The following is a 13,905-nucleotide window of genomic DNA, read 5'->3' on the forward strand; positions in this document are numbered from 1 at the left end:
CGACACCGATACATGGCAAAAATATACAAGCATAAGAATACAAATACAAATACACCCATCCTTGGGAAGGAAATACATGTATAAATACTTGAAAAGTATCAAGTTAAAATATATTGTTTTAACTATTATTCTAAAAATTTAATAAATATAATTTAAGTTAAAATATTTATTATTTTAACAAATAATTATATAACTTGAAATAATAATGAAGACACTAATTTATACTAAGGCAAGGCACGACCCGCTCGTCTAATAGATATCAGTACGTTGTAGGTAGTCGTGTACGCCAGGCGAAGCTTTGAGTTACTGTGATTACGAAGAACGCAAAACCGTGAGTTCATGTCCCCATTTTCTTTTAACTGTTTTGTTTTATAACTTCGGGGGTGAAGTACATGTTACAAAATGTTTACAAACAATTACAATTGGTATGGTTAGCTAAAGAATGCACTGTTAGATCATGTGAATGGGTAGGCGCACTCCTAAGACCATTAATCCTCGTGTTAGGACCGAGGGGCATGAGTGATAGATCTATTTGGGTGTAGCGAGCCCACACCCATGTGGACCGGGGTTTGGCCCATGAGGTGACTATGTCTTACAGCCGGAGGCCCGCTATAAAATCTGCTAGGTTTGAGCATTCCTACGCCGTTGCACACTTGTTAATGGCCTTGTAAACCATTAATTGATTTGTATCGTTGTTTGCTTTCATACCGGGGTTACAAACATACATACATATTTACAATGACTTCAAAGGTTTATTCGCGCACACAAACAAACACATAAACTCGCTCAACTTTTGTTGATGTTTTTCAAACTACATGTATTTCAGGGAATTAAATGTGGATCTGGCGGGCGTTTGGAAGTTTCTAGTTATGTTGAGAATAAAAGATGTCATCCGATGTTTAAGGATTTGGATAGTGTGTCTTATCCTAGATGAGACACACATTTCAAAGCCTGGTTTTATTTAGAATCTTTTGTCGGGTCCTTATGGAACTCTAAAACTATTTGCATGGTTTGTAATATGGATTCAAGGTCTCTGTTGGGATTTCTGAACAATGTTGTTGTTATGTTTTTTAAACTTGTTGTTATGATTAAATGCAATGATATTAAGCAAGTCACACATAATCACGTTTTCGCAAAAGTTAGGGTGTGACATAAACAAGCATCAAATTTTCCAGACGAAGGTGGTTTCACATATATGCTTTTAAGTCCAATCCGTGGAAAAAGGTTAATAAAAGAATTATCCAAAATGCTTTAAACAAAGTTAAGGTTCATAATCTTCAATTTTGTTGCCTAAGTGCGTGCCAAACTAAATTTGATAAGTTAGATACTTTATTACGGTTTTACTCCTATCATATTCGGTGCCAATAGGGTATCTCAGATTAAAGTAGCAAATAACTTTTTTAGCCTTTTCATACAAATGACTTGAATCGAATCTAATTCGTGTTGCATGACACACTATTTTAATACTTAACGTTGAGAGATTATTAGAACATGAGTAATGGTTAATGCTCTTTAAGGGACATTTTTTTGTCATATCACCATCATAATGCATTTTCAAAAAAAAAAAAAAAATGTAACGGTCAATGCCCCTTAATGCCTATTTAATTCATTACTTTCCATTATTTTTCTCCTGTTTAGGCATTATTCTAGAAACGTCCCTTCCTTTTCATGCCCCTATAATGCCAAAGGTGATAGTGTTGAGGGCATTCTTAAACCCTTTTACGCTCCTGCAATGCCCATTGACTTGATATATAAATCTTGTTATTAGCGTTTGAACACACTAATTACAAGTATTAAGGCCATGGGGTATGGGGCTTGGGTTGGGGCGTGGGTTGGCTGAAAACGCCCAAGCCACCACCCCGGGGGCTTGGGTTGGGGCATGGGTTTGGGGCATGGCCCTATTGGCATGGGTTTGAAGCCGGGCGTGGGGCGGGCTAGTAGGGCTAGTAAGGTGACATGGCGGGCTCTCAATGGCCAAACCAAACTTATGCCCCCAACCCAAGCCCCACCATGCCCCATGGGCGTAGGTTTGAGTGGTGGGGGGCTCCCATTTCACGTGTCAACAAATGCCCCAACCCAAACCCCACCATACCCCACGTTCTAGACTCTCTATTCTCTCTTTCTTACATTCTTATTTTTAAATCTAGTGAGTATTTATAAAGAGTGTCTTAATTAAAATTCTTATCTCTTCGAATTTCTGATTTTGCAATCTTATATATTTACTAGGCTATAACCCCGTGTATTACACGGGTTGAATAAATGAATTTTATATACCAAATAATAAAACATTATCTTATTTAAAGCCTCCTTTATTGCACAGGTTGAAGAAACGTAATTTTATATATTAAATAATAAAATAAGTCATATCTATAAGAACCATATGTATTGTACGGGTTGAATAAATGTAATATTATATACCAAATAATAAAAAGAATATATCTTTAAAACCATTGTATTACAAGGGTTGAATAAATGTAACATTGTTTATCAAATAATAAAAAAGTTGTATTTTTAAAAACCCCCATGTATTACATGGGTTGAATAAATATGATTTTATATACCAAATAATAAAAAATATGTTTAAAAAAACTAACAGATTTTTTTATATTTAAAGTAGGATAAGATTGAATATTAATCTGATTATATTTAAAGTAGGATAAGACTGAATATTAATATTTATTTATTTAGTTAATATAAGATTGAAAAATCATATGATTGAATAGGTGGGAGGTTGTATTATGATTTTTGCCATTTTCATCCAAATATTTGATAGAAAAAATAAAGCAAATTAGATGTGTGGTTGAAAATGGCAAAAAGAAAATACAGTGGTCAAACATGTTATTCAAGAAGTAAATAAACAACTATCTGAGTGATAAAATATAAATTATAGTTAAAAAACCCGTAATAAATCTAATTTTATATATAAAGTAATATTAATATTATGAATGAGAAGTATACATTAAACTTAAACTAAATAATAATTATCAATAGTTAAGTAGAAAAGATTAAACAAAATAATATTCAGGAGGAGAGTTACCTATAATTAATTAGAAGAAATTAAATTAAAGAGTAAATTGCCAAAATCGTCCCTCAAGTTTGAGTATATTTGTCATTTTCATCAAAAACATCTTTTTTATACTATATAGTCATTCACTTCCACCATATCTATCGTGTACCGAGTATATCTATTAGTTTTTTTAATATAATTTTCTTATTATTTGGTATATAAAATCATATTTATTCAAACCGTGTAATATACGAGGGTTTTTTAATATATAACTTTTTTATTATTTGGTAAACAATATTACATTTATTCAACCCGTGTAATACACGTTGTTTTAAAGATATAACTTTTTTTTATTATTTGGTATAAAATTACATTTATTCAACTCATACAATATAGTTCTTATAGATATAACTTTTTATTATTTAATATATAAAATTACATTTGTTTAACCATGCAATAAAGAAGGTTTTTGGAGATATATTATTTTATTATTTAGTATATAAAATTCATTTATTCAACCCTTGTAACACACGAGACTATAACCTAGTTAATATATATTTGTTCACGTGTTGTTTACCCATTCTATTCGAATTTTATGGATTTAGTTGTGCAACAAAGAAAAATACAAAAACGTTATTTAAATATGTTTTGAATTTTGATCAATCGGTAATGGTTTTAAGAAAATAAAATATTTTCACCTAAGTAAAAAATATCACTATTAAATTGTATTGTTATCAAAATTTAAATTATTGATAATAAAAATTTGTATTAGATTAGATGTTAGATTTGATTAAATATTATTAATAATAAGAATTTGTATTAGTTTAGATTAAATATTATTATTTTTAGTATTATTAATATTTTTAATCAATTAAATGAGAGAATGACATGTGTCCCAAAACAGGTTTCTTTTATTATATAGTATAGATAGATATAGATATCGATATATGTAAACCCAAATTGTTTGTAATTAATTAATATGGATATGTGTAAGATTTGTTGTAGTGTTATATAAATATAACTCTTCTTGTTTGTCTTCGTAATCATTTATCTAATATTTTTTCATATGTCTACTCCCGTAATCTCTTTATTGAAATAAAACTTTAGTGTGTTCGTGGAACTTTATCAAATTTCACAGTCACAAACCATTCAAAGATGGCTTTTAGACCGGCGAAACGCATAATCATTTATCTCTTGTTCTTTACAAGGATTTACTGTTAAGTGAAAGAAACAACTCGAGTTTTAGCTTTTGTATAAAATTTTCAAGTACAAATAGAGTTAAATTCTCATTAGAGGTGATAATTGCTGTAAGAGATAATAATCATTCTTATGATTGTAATCGAACCTTTCAAACATTATCTCTAAATCTCGAGTTCAAGCAATATATTTCTTTTGTCTCGCGAACTTAGTTTAGCTTCATATAGTTTCGGTATATGAAGCTTGGGTTTGGACTCCTTTGTTAATCGAGCTCTAAAGATGCCACATATCAAAGAAATGTTTGAAAGAAAAAAGTTGACACCATGTGTAAAAAAGTCTTGACACCATGTTAAAATAGAATGCGACACCATGTATATTTTTTAAACACTATTTTATAGTTTATTTCTTACACTTTTTTTTTTTGCAAATATCCTTTTCAACGTACCCAACCTTATATAAACTAGGTTTAACAATCTTCAATGATAATAAAGCCTATTTACCTCAAAACTATTCATAGAGAAAACTGAAATCATAAATTACAACTATACACACTCATTCAAAGATATGTGTGTTTACAATCTTCCATAACAAATAACAATAAGAATATAAACAATTGAAGTGCATTACTTTGTGTTTAATTGTTCTCACATTTGATTTTAATAAGAATTATAAATATTAAAAATCACTTGTTTAAACATTTAGACCTTTTACATATAACTCATATTTCATCTTCTTATACCAAGTCAAGGTGCGGAGTTGGGAAACTATATTGGAATAAGGGATTTAGAACTTGTTGGGGAAATTCGAAATTGCTTGGATAAATCTGAAGTCGTGTAATCACTTTCAGATCAAACAATTGGAGTGGCTACCAATCTTTGATTGGATAAAATCAGAATTGATTCTAGATTTCTGTATGAGAATTTGGTTGAGAGAATTTTGAGGGATTTTCACGAACTGTAAAAACGTCTAGGGTTTTGCAAAACCGTTTGAAAGAGCGTATTTGCAGTTTTCCACAACTGCTTGCAGTTTTCGTTTTGAACAAAAACACCTTTAGTCCCTCATGTTTCAAAAGTGCATATTTAGTCCGAAATTTAATTTCTGATGCATTTTCGACCCCAGCCAGGGGCTCTGCCCCTTGGACCCCGCCAGGAGCTGCCGCCCCTTGGACCCCGCTTCTCTCGGGGGCGCCGCCCCCTTGGATCCCCCGTTAGTGCCGATGACATTCAAATAAGCGTGCACTCTTATGTGTATGTCACACGCAATCTCAAATTACACTAAAATATCCAACATACCTCCCCCATTTTAGTGTAATCATAGATTAACTAACTTGTTCACAGCAACCAAAACAAACTAATGCATAAATGAAATGTCGTGACAATTGAATTTCATATTAGTATATTACACATTCCAAATATTCGAATTTAAGGGTGTCACGAAGGATTGAACCCTTAATATCCATAATGAATACATGAAGATAATATACACATTAGTTTACATACATAGATCTAACTTGACACTATCTTTTACTAGCCTGTGTCCCTATCCTTCGTAAGCATATCAAAGCCAAGTCCAAGCTTCTTGAAGCAGCTAAACTTCATGCTCATATAGGTAGCTCTTTTACTCTTGCACCTGCAAATGCAATTTTTCAAAAGAGCTATTAAGAAGATATACCTTAACCTTCCTTAACTTGTAGATCTAAACACATACCTTTGGGACGATTTAATGTTGTGTTCCAAACTCTAGATGTTAAGCTTTCCACATTGAATTCTGCACCTAACGTCATATTAGGTGGGAATTGGGTATCTTAACATGAGAGTTCTCAGATGGACTTTAACCCTGATCCCCCAGCTGATACTTTCACGAGATCTCTAGTTAATCCTTTGGTTAAATGATCAGCTAAGTTCTGTTGAGTTCTCACATACTCAACCGAAATCACACCATGCATGATGAGCTCACGAACCATGCTGTGTCTCACACCTAAGTGTCTTGACTTGCCATTATACACTTGACTATATGCCTTAGCCAGTGTAGCTTCACTATCACACCTTATAGAAATGGGAGATATTGGTTTTGGCCACAATGGAATCTCATAAATCAAGTTTCTTAGCCACTCAACTTCCTTACCAGCTGCCGCTAAGGCTACAAACTCAAATTCCATAGTTGAGTCAGTTATGCAAGTCTGTTTCTTTGAAGTCCAAGAAACAGCACCTCCCCCAAGTAGGAATACCCAACCACTTGTGGAAGAATGATCTTCCTTATTGTTGATCCAACTTGCATCTGAATATCCTTCAATCACTGAGGGAAATCCAATGTAAGTCAGACCATAATCAATGGTTCCTTTCAAGTATTTAAATACTCGACCTAATGCTTGCCAGTGATGAGTACTAGGATTGCTAGTAAATCTACTAAGCTTTCCAACAGCATATGCTATATTTGGTCTAGTACTGATCATAGCGTACATAAGTGATCCAATTGCTCTTGAGTACTCCAGTGGAGATACTGCAATACCTTTATTAGGTAATAGCTTCAAACTAGGATCAATAGGAGTACTTGCGGGAGAACAATCCTTGAAATTAAACTTGTTCAAGATCTTCTCAATATAGTGGGATTGAGAGATTGAAATACCCCTGTTCTCACGTTTGATTTTAATACCTAAAATCACCTCAGCCTCCCCCATATCCTTCATAGCAAACTTAGATGATAAAAATTCCTTTGTTCTATCAACTTGATCTTGGTTAGTACCAAAAATCAACATATCATCTACGTACAAACAGATCATGACTCTGTTTCCAGAAGCATCAAACTTGCTATAAACACATTTATCTGCTTGGTTTAAAACAAAACCATTAGACAATACAATCTCATCAAACTTTTGATGCCACTGTTTAGGTGCTTGCTTCAAGCCATAAAGAGATTTAATTAGTTTACACACCTTGTTTTCACTTCCAGGCATAACAAACCCTTCTGGTTGTTTCATGTAAATCTCCTCATCTAATTCACCATTCAAAAATGCAGTTTTCACATCCATTTGGTGAATTTTAAGATTATGTATAGCAACAAGGGTTAATAATAATCTAATGGTAGATATCCTTGCTACAGGAGCATATGTATCAAAGAAGTCAATACCTTCCTTTTGTCTAAACCCTTGGATTACTAATCTGGCTTTGAACTTATCAATAGTACCATCCACCTTCATCTTCCTCTTGAAGATCCATTTACTTCCCAATGGTTTACAACCAGGAGGTAAATCCACCAATTTCCAAGTGTTATTTTGCAAGATAGAATCCATTTCATCTTGGATGGCTTCTTTCCAAAAGGAAACATCCCTTGAAGCCATTGCTTCAAAATATGTCTTTGGATCCTCATCGACATTGAAACAATATTGATATTGAAAGTTAATATCAACCCTAGATCCTTCAACTAACTACATTTGAAAGTCGTCACCATAAGACTTGGCCTTTCTTTCTCTCGAACTCCTTCTTCGTTCAGTGCTAGTTGAAGGCATAATTTCTTTTCCACTAGAAATCTTTAAAGAAGGATTCATATCCTTTGGCCTAGGTATAGATGAGAATCTCTCTTCATCATATTCTACATTTCCACTTCTTACCTCAATGACCGTATGTACTGACACATGATCATTTGGTTCTATTACATAGAACCTGTGAGCAAATGAATGCTCCGCATATCCAATGAAAATGCATTCTATACCTCTTTCCCCTAAGTTTCTTATCTTAGGATCATTGAGCCTTACCACGGCTCTACAACCCCAAACTCTCAGTTTTTGCAACTCGGGTGGCTTTTTATACCAAAGCTCAAAAGGGGTTGTTTTGTTCCTTTTATTAGGAACCCGGTTTAACAAATAGCAAGCCGACAACATCGCCTCTCCCCAAAACCCATTATTTAGACCCGAATGGGACAACATGGTATTAACCATCTCTTTTAGTGTCCTATTCTTCCTTTCCGCCACACCATTTTGTTCCAGTGTGTAGGGAGCTGTGGTATGGTGTATTATTCCAGTTGATTGGAAATACACCGGATCAAAATACTCACCACCTCTATCGGTGTGTAGAGTTTTGATCAATTCACTTTGATGAAGCTCTACTTCTTGTTTATAGATTTTAAACTTTTCCAGAGCTTCGTCTTTTGCATGTAACAAGTAAACATAACAAAATCTAGTAGCATCATCTATAAAGGTTACAACATACTTTTTGTTACCTAATGATGGTGTACCATGAAAATCACATTGATCACTATGTATCAAATCTAACAGTTTACTTTCTCTAGTAACATGTTGCATAAAGGGTTTTCTAGTTATCTTATTCAACTTACAGATATGGCATTTTTCATTTGTTAAATTTACTGCCGGAATTAAGCTCATTTTAGACATTTCCATAAGGCGTTTATAGTGTACATGTCCTAATCTAGCATGCCATAATTTAGATTTAGACGAATTTACACTAGATACAGAATCAATCATACAAACAGAATCATCACTAAACGGCACTTCAAGATTTAACATAATCATACCATTACATAAATAACCAAATCTGATAAAAGAACCATGTCTTGACAAGATATACTTGTCACATTCTAACACTTGTTTGTACCCGCAATTATTTAATACAATACCGTGGATTGGCTCAGTTGCAACATTTCCCATCTTTAAAACAGATCCATCTTCAATTAATGTAAGGTCCTTGAACCATCTTCGATCCTTACATACGTGACTTGTTGCTCCCGAGCCATACCACCAAGCAACAGAATCATCCTGCACATAAAATGCTTCAGAAATTAGTGAAACATAATTCACATCCGAATTATAATTAAAGTTTAATTTTTGACCTTGTTGCTTTGGATCCTTAGAGGATCCACTAGTACCAGTTTTGTTCTTGGCTTTACCGACACGACAACCTCTCTTGAAGTGTCCTGGTTTACCACACTTCCAACAGCCTTCATCCTTAGTCTGTTTTGAATGTTTCACAGCCTTGTTCTTCTTGTTAGGCCCACTTTGAAACTTCCTTTTGTTGTTTCCCTTGTTAGAATTTTTGAAACTAGGACCACTTTCTTCCACCATGTTAATAGAAGACCCACCAACTTGTTTATCTTTGTTAACATTTTCCATGGCCCGACAAGACTCCTCAATTCGAAAACAACTTCCAAGTTCAACCAGATTCATTTCCTCCTTCTTATGTTTTAAAGTATGTTTAAAATCTTTCCAAGAAGGAGGAAGTTTATCAATGATAGATGGAACAGAAATTGCTTCATCCATCTTTAAACCATGTTGTTCGAATTGACCCAGAATTCTTAGACATTCATTATATTGTTCCATGATGGATCTATCATCAACCATTTTATAATTCATAAAATCACTGACTAAGAATTTCTTACTAGATGTGTCTTCAGCCATGTATTTGGCCTCTAGTAATTCCCACAGTTCTTTTGCAGATTCAACATTTTGATATATATCAAAAAGAGAGTCACACATACCATTCAGAATATGCCTACGACAGATGTAATCATCATTAAGCCACTTTCACGCTTCCTAGTTAGTTCCGGCAGCTCATTCGTCACTTCCTCAGGCATTGGGGTACTCAGAACGTACACCACATTCAATGTCGTCAACAGGAAATGCATCTTCTTTTGCCAGCGACGGAAGTCTTGTCCTTCAGACTTGTCCAATTTCGCAAATTTGTTCGTCATAGCCTTCGCAGATTCACCACCGCTTGTCATCTTCACTGAATTGTTTGATCTTTGTTGGGGAAATTCGAAATTGCTTGGATAAATCTGAAGTCCTGTAATCACTTTCAGATCAAACAATTGGAGTGGCTACCAATCTTTGATCGGATAAAATCAGAATTGATTCTAGATTTCTGTATGAGAATTTGGTTGAGAGAATTTTGAGGGATTCTCACGAACTGTAAAAACGTCTAGGGTTTTGCAAAACTGTTTGAAAGAGCGTATTTGCAGTTTTCCACAACTGCTTGCAGTTTTCGTTTTGAACAAAAACACCTTTAGTCCCTCATGTTTCAAAAGTGCATATTTAGCTCGACCCCAGCCAGGGGCTCTGCCCCTTGGACCCCGCCAGGGGCTGCCGCCCCTTGGACCCCACTTCTCTCGGGGGCGCTGCCCCCTTGGATCCCCCGTTAGAGCCGATGACATTCGAATAAGCATGCACTCTTATTTGTATGTCACACACAATCTCAAATTACACTAAAATATCCAACAGAACTCCCTCCATAACTAAGAAAATTGTAATCCTTCTTGAGCATATTATATTTACAAATTACAATTAAACTTTTATAATCTTTTAACCGGATTTAGCTTGAGATTTGATGATATGCAATGGCAAAGCCTTCAAACATCTTGGGAAGGGAATGTCTTGAGTTCGAATCACACAGAAGACACGATTAAAGAAATTTGCCGTTAAAAAAAATACAAAAAACCAAGCATTAGGGTTGTGTGGAATCTTGTCGGGTTGGCCGACCCGGTACCGACATGAACTTTTACAACCAATCCGTTTCCAGTTTGTGATTTATCTTTTCTGGGTTGGAACCAGTCGAAATAGAACCGTTTGACAAAAGCAACATGACTTGTATTCTATGTTGACAAAGGAACCGTAAGGGCGTAGGGAGTGGTTAGACACTTGAAAGTGGTAAACTTTAAATTCAATTGATGAGAGTGTGCCATGTCAAAGTGGTAAACTATGCTCAAAAGTGTTGGCAATGGTTAGACACTTCATGAATTGGTAAACTATTTAAAAAAAAAAAGAAAAATGTGTGATTGGTTGAGATGGTATGGACCCCACCACACACCCCCACTCTCTCCCCTTCCCTCCCTCTCCCCGATTCGGTGTTCCCTCACCGATTTCTCTCCCCCCCAATCGGTAAAACAGGGCGGTAAAAAGGCTGGCATCGGTCACCGATCGGTGCCGCATGCCTTTGCTGCTGCCACTCCTTATCCCCTAAGCTCATCATTTTCGGACATATGTCAATTTAATATGAAAATAAGAAGATTAATTTGTACTTTTTGTTCGATTATTATCGAACACATATGTTTTTGATAAACTAGAAATACAAATGGTACGATCCCAATTTCATTACCTTTTGCACAAATGACCAACAAATATGTATATGTATATGAGCCCACATATTCAAGACTCAAATGGTTGTCTCAAGCCCATGATTTGTTAGTCTTGATGTTATGGGTCTATGGGATTAGGGATGGTAAAAAACAGTCGAACCCGACGGGTATACCTGAACCTGAAGCATTTGTGATGGGTATACACAATACCCGATGGGTATACGACTAGTAGTGGATTGGAAAAAAATATTTTGTGGATATGGGACAAGTATGGAATTAGGTGATACTTGACCGATTACCCGAAACTATGTATACCCGTTTAGCCTTGAAAGTCACAAATAAAACAAATAAGTGTCTGTTCTTGTGAAATTTCCAATAAACATGCGTAAATTGGGGGGTAAAATCATGCGGTAAATATGTGTAAATTTAAGCACATCATCTACAACTTGATCCGTGTAAGATCTTATCTCTACGGGTATGCTCATGGTGGTATATAATAATATAATAATGATGAATTTTAAGCACAAAGAACAAACTTTAAATTTATAAAATACGATATAATATGCCCGCTCACTATGATACACACAGGTCAACTGCACTCATCGTATAGATAACGTCCAAGAACACAAATGCTTTCAATATCGGTAATCGGTCATTGTAAAGTTAAATACAAATAAGGGGTTTTTGAAATGTGTGTGTTAGTGCAATAAGATGAAACAACCCATTTACGGTGTCAATCCCCACGATAATATTGGAATGTTACCATGGTCAAGTTACCATGGTCATGTCTAAAAGTGGTTTATGGTCTGATATTATTGATGATCTTTCAAAGGAATACAATACCCTATTTATAGGGGAAACAATGCATGATAAGAATGGAAACTAATCTCTATCTATAATACTATACAATATCTTCTAAATATATGACAATTTATTATGCTAAGATTCCCCCTTAGTTTGATCGGCGCGGAGCAGACGGTTAAACTGGACCGAAAAGACTGAAATAACTCCCGAGACAATCCCTTTGTGAAGATATCAGCATACTGAGAAGCAGAAGGGACATGTAAAACACGAATATGACCAATGCGGACCTTTTCGCGAACAAAGTGAATGTCAATCTCTACATGTTTCGTCCGTTGATGCTGAACTGGATTATTAGACAAGTAAACTGCAGACACATTATCACAATAAACCACAGATGCCTGCAAAAGAGGGACGTGCAGCTCAAGTAAGAGATTTCGAATCCATGTTGCTTCGGCCACGGCGTTTGCAACGCTCCTGTACTCTGCTTCCGCACTTGATCGTGAAACAGTGGGTTGACGCTTGGAAGACCAGGAGATTAAATTATCACCGAGAAAAACACAGTAACCACTGGTGGAACGGCGCGAGTCTGGACAACCGCCCCAGTCGGCATCAGAATAAGCCACAAGAGAGTTGGTAGATGATTTGGTAAGCCGAATACCATAATGAATGGTCCCTGTAAATACCGAATGATCCTCTTCATGAAAGAAAAATGTGAGTCACGAGGCTCGTGCATGAATAGGCACACCTATTGAACTGCATAAGAAATATCAGGCTGAGTGAAAGTTAAATATTGTAACGCACCTGCCAAGCTCCGGTACAAAGTAGGGTCGTGAAATAGGGGGCCGTCTGTGGCACTCAATTTCGCGGATAAGTCCACAGATGTGGTACAAGGCTTACAAGAAGTCATCGAAGCCTGTTGAATGATGTCTTTAGTGTATTGAGACTGTGATAAAAACAATCCATTCAACGTGTGAGTAACCGTAATGCCCAAAAAAAGATGTAAACGCCCAAGATCTGTCATGGCAAACTCTCGAGAGAGTGCACTAATAATATCCTGAAGAAGAGCATCCGTAGACGTCGTAAGAATGATGTCGTCCACATATAGTAACAAGTAAGCGGTATGTGGGCCTTTCTTAAAAATAAATAGTGAGTTGTCACAAGCACTGCTTTGAAACCCCTATGACAAAATATAAGTGGCAAATCGAGTATACCACGCACGTGGTGCCTGCTTCAAACCATAAAAGGATTTCTTCAAACGGCACACAAAATTCGGGAAACGTTTATCAACGAATCCCGGAGGCTGATGCATGAACACTGTCTCCTGCAAATGATCATGTAAGAAGGCGTTCTTGACATCCAACTGATGGATGGGCCAAGAGCGTGAAACAACCAAAGACAAAACTGTTCTAATAGTAGCCGGTTTAACAACTGGGCTAAACGTGTCTTCACCGTCAACCCCGACAGTCTGTGACTTCCCATTAACCACAAAACGCACTTTATAGCGCTCCAAGGATCCATCTGACCGAAATTTATGGCGAAATAGCCACATGCAGCGACTAACGGGTCGGTTAGAAGGCCTTCGGACCAAATCCTAAGTATCATTTTCCTGCAAAGCAATAACTTCAGCCTACATAGCATGTGTCCAATGAGGGTCGGTAAAGGCTTTGGCATAGGTATCGGGAATAGGAGAGATGGTAGAAGTGTGTAAATTTAATGGTGTTTGAGGTTTAAGTGAGCCGGTTTTTGAGCGGGTAGTCATTGGGTGAGTGTTAGTGGGTGTATGAGGTTGGGCCGTAGTGGGTGGGTTGGGCCGAGGT

Source organism: Helianthus annuus, chromosome 3 (genome assembly GCF_002127325.2).
Source record: "Helianthus annuus cultivar XRQ/B chromosome 3, HanXRQr2.0-SUNRISE, whole genome shotgun sequence".
Taxonomy (NCBI): Eukaryota; Viridiplantae; Streptophyta; class Magnoliopsida; order Asterales; family Asteraceae; genus Helianthus; species Helianthus annuus.